Here is a 12,732-nt window from a genome sequence, read left to right on the forward strand (position 1 = left end):
CAATCACACATTTAAATCAATTAATGTCATGGCAGGAAGGGGAGGCAAAGGAGGAGCTGGAGAGCTAGAAAGTTCAGATGGCTGACGTGTTCTAGGACATGTTGTAGCAGGTGAAGAGCTGGGTACAAACAGAAACCATGGTGAACCCAGTGCAGTGAACATAGAGGGAACGGAGGAAGCCAGGATTTAGAGATGGGAGCCAGCAGGGATGAAGGATAAAGGATGGGACTGGGAGTACAGAGCTGGCCATGTAAAAGACAGGGGTTGACATTGCAATGGTTTTTCATAATTATTATGATGTGGTAATTAATTGATTTATATTCCAAATCTGAAGACCATGAAGTCCTTATGGGGTACTTGTGTAAGAGCCCACAGGAGTGGATCTGCTCCACTTTGTCTGAAGGGTAAAGAGTTTAAGCCTACTCTTGCTCTTTCAAGGTTATTGGCAAGAGGTTTGAATTAAGGTATGGGTACAAACAGGATATCTTGACCTAGGGTGTGGTTTCTTGGTGTTTTAGGTATTAAGATGGCCCACAGAGGTAGATCTGTTCCACCTTGACCAAAGGTCAGAGAAATCAAGCTGACTCCTGTTCCTTCAAGGATATGACAGGAGATTTGACCCAGGGAGTGGCTACCTATGGATGCTTGGTCTAAGGTGTGGTTATTGCATTTCCTTCCTAAACAACAGAATGCTTAACTCAGGATATAGTAGTTTTATATTTCAGGTATTGAAGTAGGTAATTTCTCTGTTTGTTCTTTGTAGGATGTTAAGGCAGTCTTTTGCCTTCTTCCCCCCTTTTGGATTAGAGTCTGCAAGCATATGGGAAGTAAACACAGGTGAATTCAGTAGTCACTGGATTTCCCTTCCAGCTCTATCCTATGTCTCTATTACCTTTCTTTCACTTCTTTGTTCCTTCTATCTAATATTGCTGATCCTCATATCCCTAACCTGTCAAGCCTGGACACCAATGTGGGACCCCAACATACTTGTGAATGCAGTCTTTTGAGGGGGGAGGTCGGGGTTTAGAGTCTGACAGATATCCAAGTTAAGATGAAGCCATTATGACTATCCCAAATCCGCTAGGCTTGGTGGTGTCTGTATATAAACAGAGTAGGGCTCATGAGTCCTCACCCCTCCGAAAAGAGCAATTGGCCAGCAGGGGAAGAGGAATTCACATTCTTCAGTGGTGTGACTATTGGCAAGTTGCGCATGATTCAGTTAATAACCTTACACCTATACGCATACAAGCAACTCTAATTAAGCTTTGAAAGAGATAGATTTATAGATAAATGGCTAGATAGCAGGAGGAGACCAGTAAGGAAGAAGAATGGGGTCATCAGGAGTGGGAAGGGCAATTGGGGGGTGCATGGGTTCACAGTATCTTGCATATATGTCTAAAATTGTAAAACAAACAAAAACACGAGGAAGCTCAGTCATAGAGGTTGAATTATACAGGCAAAGATGACAGCTGTGAATCAATAACCACGGAAACAAGAGAAATGCTTAGAAAAATGACATGAGCTCAGAAAGTCAGGGAAGAGATTCTTGCAGTTGCCTGTAGTGGGTTTTTTTGTTGTTGTTGTTGGCTTGTTTGTTTGTTTTTACTATTATTCTTGGGGGGCCCACCACACAGCTCCCAAGTAAATATATGGAGACTTATTCTTACTTATGAATGCCCAGTTTTAGCACACTTGTTTTTAGTCAGTTTTTCTAACTTAAATTATTTCATTTTTCTTTAACTATGTTTTGCCTCTGGGCTTTTACCCTCTTTTATTCTATATGTCTTTCTTTCCTTCTTCTTCTGTGACTGGCTGTGTTGTTGTTTGGTTGGCCTCTAACATCTTCCTTTTCCCCCCTGTTCTCCTTCTCTCACTCCTTATCTCCAGATTTCTCCTCCTATTTATTCTTTGTGCCTGAAATCCCCACCTATTTTTCCCTCCTGTCTAGCTATTGACTGTTTATCTCTTTATTAGACCAATCAGGTGTTTTAGACAGGCAAAGTAACACAGCTTCACAGAGTTACATAAACGCAACATGAAAGAATATAACACATCTTTGCATCATTAACCAAATGCTCCACAGCATAAACAAATGTAACATATTTTAAACTAAAATTCCACCACAGATGCCTCAGAAAAAAATGAAACATACTGGCACCTCTATCGCTTTTATCTTTTAGAACTGAAAAAAAAAAATATTACATTTTCTCAACCAAATCACAAACCCTGTTATCTGCTGTCATGGTAGTTCTAACAAAGTAACACAGCTGATATTGCCCAGAGGCAGAAGTGACTAGACTCGCAATTTCTGTTCCTCTTTAGCAGAAGAATTTAAACTGTTGACCAGCTACTCAGTTCCCTGAGACCATGCTTAACTTTGTCACCTTCTTAGCTGCTCTACACCCATATTTCTTAGGTTCCTCTTAGCTGAAACATTCCTTCCTGGAGGCAAGGGGGAGGCTCATGAGTCTCGGGTAGTTAAAAGAAAAATGATATGTCTGGAAAAGCAAAAGCTTGGAAGGTTCTTGAAGGTACCTCCTCAGCTTTATAGATTGCTGTAGGCCAACTTCTGGAGGAAACTGACCAATTGACCAGACCAGCAGTGAGAGGTAATTCCTGGACCTTTCATCTGCCTGCAAGTTATTCAGACCAAAATTATAGCTTTCATGAGTCACCACCCATATGGGGGTTGGTTTTTTTGGTGACACAGTGCTATTCTTGCTTCTGTAAGTAACCCCTCCCATACATTCCTGTGAGTAACCCTAATAACTCACTGACTGGTGTAAGGAGCCATCAGGACATCACCATTGTGAAATGGTGCTGGTGTCCTGCAGCTTGGAGGTAAACAAATCCTTTTGAAGTTGCCAAGTGGGCCTTGGCCTGTATTTGCATAACTGAGCCTTGGTTCCCTGGCCTGTCCCGAAGCCCAGGGCTTCAGGGGAATGGTATTCACCAATCAGAACAGCATCCAAGCCTCTCCACCCTAGAAAAGCAGCTGCTGCTTGGCTTTCGCTCTCTCCCGTTCCCCACTCCCCCTTCAACCAAGAGGCTCCAATAAAGTTGTGATTTGGGAAGAATTCTCGAATTCGTGGTCGTTCCTGCTTGCTGGTCAAGGGGCGCGCCACACAGACTGGATTTGGATGCGATGCTTACTTTGGTCTGCCATGCATTCCCTCTGTAGGGTGAGTAGATACATATGTTCCATCTCCTCAGGAAATACCTCTCACCTAAATGGCATATGTAGAATTATTACTGCAGATGGCAGGACGGGCGCTTCTTAAAAGAGAGGGTTGGTCTGCTACTGCAGGCCGATATAATACCTGCGGATTGGGAAGCTAAGGAAGAAAGATAGCAAGTTTAAGACCTGCTTAAGCACAGTAGTAAGACCACATCTCAAGTTACACAGTGAAAACGAGAGTTACAGGTACAGCTGGATGGTAGAACTCTTGCATACTGTGGTAGTTCGAACGAGGATGTTTCCTACAGGCGCTGGCATCTGTATGCCTGGTCTCTATTTGGTGGCGTTGCTTGGGAAAACTTAAACGATGTGGCTTTGCTGGAAGAAGCATGTCTTTGGGACAGGCTTTGAGAATTTAAAGACTTACAGCATTCCCTCTTTGCTCTCTGTTTCTGGCTTGCCATTCTAGATGTGAATTCTGAGCTGTTCCAGCCGCCATGCATCCTTAGCAACATGTTACCTCACCCTGGTGGTGACTTTTATTCCTCTGAAACCCTAGACCCAAATAAACAGTTTCTTCTACAAAGTGCCTTAGTCACAGCATTCTATCAGTAATAGCAAAGTCACTGATACACCTAGTACATGAGTCCATAGGTTTAATCCCCAGCACTATAGAAACAACAATAAAGAGAGTAGCAAAAAATTATTTTAGCTCCATATGCACTTTTATCCCTCTGAGATCCAATTTATCTATAATGAAGCCCTAGAAGTCACTGGTTGTACTGATACTCATGGTGAAGAGGCGTCCAGGAGCCCTGCCACTCTTGGACCTATCACTGTTCTCGAATATTGGACTTGTAAAAGCACTCAGGAGAACCAATTTACAGGGAGGGAAGGATTGTTTTGCACAGTGCTTCAGAGGTCCTTGTCTGTGGTCAGTAAGTGCTGTTGTTTCTGGGTCTGAGATGAGGCAGAACATCATTCTACACTTGTCAAGAGCCATTTAAGAATAAGGAATCATGGCAGCAGTCAGGGACCTGGTAACCTTCAAAAACAAACCCTCAGGTTCCAGCTAGTTAAAGGCCTCCTAACATTGCTAGAACATCTCCATATAGTGCTACCAGGATCAAAACTTCAATGAGTCTACGAGGGACATTTCAGATTCAAACAGTAGCAGCCCTACTTTGTATTCCAGTCCTATGTCATGAAAGAGAAATAAAGCTCTAAGAGCCATTGCTTCTGGAGTTCCTGATAACAAAAAAAAAAAAATTAATGTCTAACCACTGCATAGCAGGCGAATGAACGAGGAGTCTTGGATTTGAGATGATGGAGCTCAGCTAGCATCAGACTGCATTAGTGGTCAGTCGAAATTCGAATCAATCATTTGCTTTTGTCTTTATCAAAGAGTGATCCATGCACCTGAGGTGCTAGTGAAAGATACTGATTCTTTTTTTTTAGCAATTAGCCTTTCTGAATCTCAGTATCTGGATTTGAAGCCTGGAAGTGGCGACTTTAATCAAAGCTAAGTTGCTTCTTCAGCACACTGACCATTGAGAAACTTCTTCCATTCAAACCACTGCATACTCAGGTACTAATCTGGGAAGCAGATTTAAGGGGCCAGAAGGAACAGTGGTGATGGGTCCCAACTGTTTTATACAACCCTGGACTGAGAATACAACGGAGGCTATTGATGGTGAGAGAAGAGGCCCATGGGTCACATCTGCTTCAGATGGAGAGAGTGAAGCAGCCATCTCTTGGAACTTCTTGGCAAACCAGGATACAGCAAAAAAATAGTGATTAAGGAAACTGGTAGGCATGCTCTGACAGTCTGAAGACACCATGGCCTGAACTGGGTATGAGACATAATTGTTCCCTGTTACACTTCCACACCAGAGCTCTCCCTCTTCCCCTCTAAAGTCTCAGGTCATTACAGTTGTGATCCATCCTCACTATTGCCCTCCCCAAGGAGGTACCTACCATCTCCCAGTGTCTGTACCACATTCCCATCTAGCTAGCATCTTAACCACTTGTTTCACTCTCTCACCATAACATCAGCATTCAAACGTGCTCAACATTTACATTCTTGGGGAAGAGGATATGAGGTACAGGAGAAATCATAGGCATGGCATAGGGAAGTCTTCCCTGTGTCCAGAATCACGTTAGCTACGGATATTCCGTGAGTCACATTTTCACAGGCCAACATCTCAAGAAGTGTTTGGCACGGCACCTTCCTAGTACCACCCACCATGCTGTGCGCTGCTGTGTCCCTGTTACCTGACTCCCTACACTCAAGCTGTTATGATTAAAGTCACTGGAATAATCAATGCCGGGTACTAGCGGGCTGCTCTGGTTCTCATCTTGCGTTGGCTGGAGCTCATTTTACAGGGGCTACAGATGCATCTTAAGTACCTCTGATCCAGGGTCTCTCCTAAAAACAGAAGGCCATTCTCATGATCCTGTCTTTGGATAATTTCCTTTCCTCTTTTTCTGTTGGCTGTGGATGGTGGTGGCTCTCTTCCACGTATTTCATTCTGGAAAGCAGGTCATAAGCAATACGTATTTGGATTATGCCCCGAAATGCTCCTTTATCGTGGCAGAGAGGAATAGTTAAGAGCTAAATGAAGGGAGATTCTTACGGTTCCTATTGGTTGTGCATTAAATGAGCCCATGTCATCTGGGCCCATTGTCAGGCCTGTGTCAGGAGGCGGGGTCTGTACTTGTAGCAGGTGAGTAGCAAAGGTCCACCAGAAAGGACAAACCAACAGGTAAAGAACAATTATTACAGAGAAAATATAGACAAAGGGGTGGGACTGGCAGCCACACCAGCTGCCCTAACTGGGACCCCCTGATGTCCCTATTCTATGATGCGGACTAGTCTCACCACTGGGTCTACCTGGCCTTCGGGTCAACACGTTCAAACCCAGCACTTGCTAATTCTCACCCACTGGATGATCTGTCATTGCTATATGCAAATGTTCCTCCTCTCAATTGCCTTTCTCTCTTTATTTTAAGGTCGTGAGCTGATAAATAAAGGGGAGGAGAAAACATGTTGAGTCCAGTATGGGCTTATAAATTTGTTAGGACCTCAACTTCGTGGTGTATGTCTTATGGAAGCATTTTTAATAGCCTCCCCTCTTTGTAGATCTCCCACTGTGAGCACATTAATTTCAGGGAATAAATGGGTCTTGAGTTATAGGATATGTTTCATATTTGAGTTCCATTAATTTTCTTCCTTGCTCTCTCCAAATATTGTATGAGTATGAATTGCCACACTCATGTTAGTATTCTCCTATGTTCTTAATAGCACAAAGCAAGTTTGTTGAAATCTCTCTCTCTCTCTCTCTCTCTCTCTCTCTCCCTCTCTCTCTCCCTCTCCCTCTCTCTTTCTCTCTCTCTCACATCCCATTTTTCTCCCTTTGTGCTCACTGACAATATCACAACCTTATTGCACTCCATTTAATGCTACTTACTGAAGATGCCCTAATGACTGGTGCATGGAAAACACAAAATAAATTATGTAACTTTATTTTCCCAAAGACAACTGGGGTTACATATGTGTCAAATAGCACATAACAGATAGGGATTTATTCTTCCATTAGCTTTTTAGGTTTGCTTATCTTTCAGAATAATTTAAATTGAAATGGAAGACAAATCCTTATTTGATTGTTAGGCAATTCAGTGCTATTTATTTTGTGTAAGTTGGTGTGGGATCTAAGTGCACTGCTGTTAAAAGGCTATTTAATGTCACATGGAGGGCCTATTAATTTTTTCGATAAATGGCCAGTGTGTCCAGCTAGTTGCATACATTTAATAGGGCAAGTCCTTTCTGCTCAAAGTCGGCCTCTGTACTTTGTGGTAATGGTTGCCATAGCTTATTTCTGTGAGACACAGTGAAGCACTGCCTTTGTTTTCCAACGTCTGGGGATAAATCTCAAACTAAAATGGGTCTGTTGAACCATCAAAAGGGGTCAAAGAATGACAGAAAGGGTTTTTGTTGTTGTTGTTGTTGTTGGTGGTGGTGGTGGTGGTGTATCCAGTGTGCAATCAATACATCAAGCACAGTGGGAATTTTACAGATATTTTCCAGGATAACTCTCTTTGTGATAGTAATGAAAATGTGACTATTGCAGGTGAAGTTGAATGCTAGTGTATGGTCGAGAAGGAGGCAAACGGAAGATCTGAACAGGGACTCAGTGTGTCCTGGACATCCTTGCTGGCCTGACATCATACAAGTCATAAGTTATTTGCATTTTCTTCTACACTTGACAAATAATGCTAATTTGGTCATGGATATCCCTGGAAAGTAGGAATTGACTGTGACAAACAAGAGACCTCGGAAAAGAAGAGAAGTCATCAGAGATTTTAATACAGTTTGCCGTGATTGGGGGAGGTGGCTCCTACAGGGTCCTGGGTTTCACTCTTCTCTGATACAGATGATGCTCCTTGGGAAGTGGATCTTAATGAAAGAATGTTATGCTGCTTAGTGTGTGTCCTTGAGTGGAATATTGGGACCCTGGCCCCTGGCTTCTGGCCCCTGGCTCCTGGCCTCTGCCTGCCTCTCTGCTTCTCAGCCACTTAAAATGAACAGGCTATAAGAGCCTAAAAGAAAGTATGTCAAGTAGACATGTGATTAAACCCAAAGGTAAAATAACTGTTTCTCTTTATTTAGATGGCTATCTTAGGAATTTTCTCCTCATGTTGGAAAACCACTTATAGATCATATATCATAGGTGGATAGTTTTTTTTTTTATTTAAGTCAATGACAAATAACATGAGGCAGGATATATGGTCCATGAGGTCAGGAGTCTTACCTGACTTTACAGATAATCATTTTTTTTTTAACAATTGACTCAATGTCTGCCACAAAGTCCATGCTCAGATATTTGTCAAGGGAACTAACACACAAAGATATGAAGGGAAATATCAACGATGAATAAAATGGCAGAGTAACTCTGTTGTCTTCTTTCTGTTTCCCTTTTTAGTTGTGTATTTGTATATGGTGTGTGACTACATGTGTTTGTATGTGTGTTACTATGCATGCACGAAAGAAGCTAAAGTTGATGTTGGATGTTTTCCTTGATTGTTCTCCCTTTCATTTTATTGAGACAGTGTCTCTCAGTAAACCCAGAGCTCCATGACTTGGCTAGTTTAGCTAGTTTAGGTGGTCAGTTTGCCCCAGGGATCACACTTCTTGCCTTTCAAGTGCTGGGAAGACAGGTGACCTGGCTTGTCATGTGGTTTCTAGGGAGGGATTTGAGCTCCAGGTCTCTTGTTTGCATGACAAACATTTTGCTCTTTTCTTAACCAGCCCTTATTTTTCCTAATGAGAAAAAATGTTTCCACAGAACAGATGAATATTTTGACAAAATATATTGCTATGAAAAGATAGGAAGAATCAGTTTAAACAACATCGTAACCTGTATTATATCTTTCCATATATGGAAAGATGTTCTGTTGAAAACTTAAGGACATAAGGACTGAAACAGGCAAAATTAAAGAGAATCTGAATGTTAATATCATCAGAGAGAAAAAAGATATAAATAAATAAATAAATAAATAAATAAATGATTCATGAGTAAGATCCAGCCTTATGTTATTGGTATTTCGAAAAAGAAAAAGAAGGAGGAGGAGGAGGAGGAGGAGGAGGAGGAGGAGGAGAAGAAGAAGAAGAAGAAGAAGAAGAAGAAGAAGAAGAAGAAGAAGAAGAAGAAGAAGAAGAAGAAGAAGGCGAAGAAGACAAAGAAGAAGAAGAAGACGACAAAGAAGACGACACAAACAAATCTTGTTTGGGAAGCAATTTCCTAAAACTTAAGAAGTGAAACAACTTAAATATATAGATTTAAAATGCACTTAGAGTCAGAGAAAACTTACAATAGAATGTTAAGTGATATAAGATCTCCTAGTAGCTTCAAAGACACAGAACTATCCTTTGGAAATACAATAAAAATAGCTAATCCTTTTGAATGGAGGAAAGTGATGAAGCTAATATATTGGTGTCTCGCCTTTCTGTGGTGTTTAGTCATTTGTTTTGTTTTGTTTTCCAACATGACACAACCTAGGTATGCTCAGGCGGAGGAAATCTCAACAGAGAAAGAAAAATGCCTTCACCAGGTTGACCTGTGGGTACATCTGTGGAGCATTTTCTTGATGAATGATTGACATTGGAGGACCCAGCTCACTATGGACTGTGCCATTCCTGGGCAGATGGGCAAAGGCTGTATCAAGCAAGTGAGTTGAGCAAGCCATTGAGAGCAAGCAAGCAGCATTACTCTATGGTCTCTGCTGTAATTACTGCCTTCAGGTTTCCACCTGAGTTCCTATCCTGACTCTTCTCTTTGATGGATTATGAAACCCTTTTCTTCCCAAATTGGTTTTAGTCAATGTTAATCTTAGTAATAAAGCTTAAAGAAAGACACCTCCCCCAATCATAGGGGGAAGGGTTTGTGTGTTTCATAGTTGCCTTGTAATCATGTGACTAAATATATGTATTATTGTTTTTTGTATATTAATACTGACAAAGATGGAGGTATTAGGTACTATTTAAAATATTATCAAGGCATAGCAGGGTTGAGCAATGGCAGTGCAGACTCACTCTGCAGCAGAGCCATGCCTGTCTTCTTAGAAGTGAGCTTGAACTCCAGAAATTGCTTATGGAATATTTAAAATTAGTAAGGAAAGTTTGAAGGAGTTGCTAGAAAATTTATAAGAGCAACCTTTTTATACACACATGCCTGTGCACTATAAATATTATAGAAGTATAGAAAAGTGTACACACACACACACACACACACACACACACACACACGGAGAGTGAGATTAAGATTTCAATGACTTGCCAGCTGGTGGTAGTGTACGCCATTAACCCCAACACTTGGGAGGCAAAGACAAGAGGATCTCTGCGAGTTCGAAGCCAGCCTGGTCTACAAGAGCTAGTTCCAGGACAGGCTTCAAAGCTACAGAAAAACCCTGTCTCAAAAAACAAAACAAAACAAAACAAAAAGATTTCAATGGCTCAAGAGACTTGGATATAGGTGGTCATTGCGAGGGAAAAATATGAATCTAATATTTTATGCAGGTATTAAATTAAATATAAGATAAAAAGACATCCATATAGTCTATAATGAAGGGAAATAAGTCACTATGAATCCTTCTTTAAAGAAAATTGAGGTTTCATACAGGGAAAAAGGAACAGAATTTCCATAAAAAATATAATAAATAATCCAGGAACAGAGGCATTTTCCTGTAATCCCAGGATTAGAGAGGCAGAGGCAGTTAAATTTGGAGTGTGAGACCTGCTAAGGTGCATAGTCAATTCCAGGCCAAACAGTCCACAGAAAAATATTGTCTAAAACAATAGTAATAAAATAGACTTCTTGCTTACTGAAAACTAAAACAATAACAGAGAAAATGTCAACAATACAAAATTTGGCAAGAACACAAATGTATATAGGAGATATATGTTAAAATACATATATGTGAGAATATTAACTTGCGAACTGAAAATAAATTCCTAATTTGATTAAAAGAAAAAAGTTGAATCTGTTTTCTGTTACATATCAAAATGCATGTTAATTTCATAAAGTATTTCAAACACAAATATTGAAAACATTAAACAGACATGTGGGGATATATTTTCAGAAAGGTGAAAATTCCTCATGAATTCAGGAGAATGGATAAGCTCAAATAGATAAGAGCTAGCAGTTAGTTCACTGCAGAAAGTGAAAGATCGGACACTGAAAATACAAACGAAAACTTTGGAAAATATGCAAAGCTATAAAGCTTGTACCAAATGGTTTTCCTTGCCCTTGCCATAGTACATATTTTGGTAAAGAGCTCTGGAAAGCCAAGTGTGGTGAGATCTTGTTTGTACTCTAACAAATAAAGCTTGCCTGAAGGTCAGAGGGTAGAGCTAGCCACTAGTTAACCATAGAGGTCTGAGGTCTGTATAGACAGATAGGAAGTGTATGGCTGGTCAGGGAGAAGCCACTAGTTAACCATAGAGGTCTGGAGGTCTGTACAGACAGACAGGAAGTGTATGGCTGGTTGGAGAGACGAATATACGGCAGGAGGAGACAGTGGTCATCTTTTGGCTGAAGAGTTAACAAGGTAAGAGCTGGCTGTGACTTGCTCCTTTCATTCTCAGATCTTTCAGCATTTGCCCCAATATCTGTCTCCACATGTTTTAGTATTAAAACCAATTAGATCTGGTGCAACAGTCAAGATTAAAGGTCATTCGGGCTACTAAGAGGGTATTGGATGCTCCTGGTGTTGAAATGTGCGGGAGCTCCTTAGAAAAGTTGCATCGTAAGAGATACAAACTAAACTGGGCTGCAGCACGCGTTATGTGTTGGGAAAGGTCAGTTTGGAGCGAAAAGGAAATGATATTCTCCCATACTTCAACAATAGGGACCTAAACTGGCATATGTCTATGAAAATATGGGGAAATTACTATTAAATTTTGATACTGGACATTCTCTTGACTTGGCAATTTTACTTCTATGAAACTCATACTGCTGACAAAGTCACATGGGAAATTATGTGCCCACAAAGATATTCATGAAACAATAATTTGATAGGAAAGGTTTATTAAATTCCAAAATGTCTATGATCAGGGGAAGATAAATGATAATACTGTTTTACAATTGAATACTATGAAAGAAAAGGGGAAAAAAAGAAAAGGATCATTCTCCATAAACGCTATGAAAGACAGCCAAGAAATATCATTAAATGCAAAAAAAGGAGTAGAAAAATGCTTGTTTAGAAAATGCTATTGTTTCTGTTTTAAGAAACATAAAGCTGTAGAGATATATTCAGAGACTAGTATGAAATGTAAACACCAACCATCAGAAGTAGTTACATTTGGTGAGAAGTAGCGGACAGTGAGCAGGGTGACAGATCTTCTGTTCCATGCTTTAGTCCTGAAATAATTCAGCTACCTTCTACCGAAGAGCATCTGAGCAATAACAGAACATGCATAGCACAGTGAACAGTACATCAAAACGCAGAGGGGGATTTCCCGTCGTTTGATGCCCGATAGCCACTGAAAAGTCACAGACAGCAGCGAAAGTTTTCCGTACCCGATGTTAACCCACTCCACCGACACAGTGATCCAAATGGAACCAAATTAAGTACCAAAAGTCCAGTTTTAATGAGTAAAATGTTCCTGGGTGATTTTTGGTCCCCCCCCCCCACCACCCAGAGATGAAACTGGGAGAGGAGATCGGGTAAAACCACGTGACAGTTCTCTAGCGAGCAGTTTAAATACCCAGTAGGCCTGGACTTGAGCAGCCCCGGAGGAAGAGCCATCCCTTGACAAGCCTTTTTGGAAGGGGCCAGTGTTTGAAGAGAGACAGGGTGTGCCCAGGTGGAGCTTCCTCCTAAAGAAGCGTGACCAAGCACACTCGGAAGTACTGTTGTAAATCCATCCATTCTCTGGGGTGTGCTGAAGTGTCCTATGAAGTCACACACAGTGGACAAAACTTGGTAGGTGACTCTGTCGCTAGCTTGCATGTGACCAGACAACGCTTTTGGTTGCCGTTTTGAAATATATATCC

General features: G+C 41.1%; 1 long non-coding RNA gene across 1 annotated transcript in view; it reads left to right on the plus strand.

Moving 5' to 3' along the window:
- LOC146889903 (uncharacterized) overlaps positions 1-8,128 on the plus strand; it is a 46,029-nt gene extending 37,901 nt beyond the window's left edge. Inside the window, exons 2-3 of the long non-coding RNA XR_014999430.2 lie at positions 764-837; positions 7,309-8,128. This is a non-coding gene — a long non-coding RNA (uncharacterized LOC146889903). The remainder of the gene's footprint in view (positions 1-763; positions 838-7,308) is intronic.
- The last annotated feature ends 4,604 nt before the right edge of the window (positions 8,129-12,732 follow it).

Source organism: Myodes glareolus, chromosome 24 (assembly GCF_982192425.1).
Source record: "Myodes glareolus chromosome 24, mMyoGla1.1, whole genome shotgun sequence".
Classification (NCBI taxonomy): domain Eukaryota; kingdom Metazoa; phylum Chordata; class Mammalia; order Rodentia; family Cricetidae; genus Myodes; species Myodes glareolus.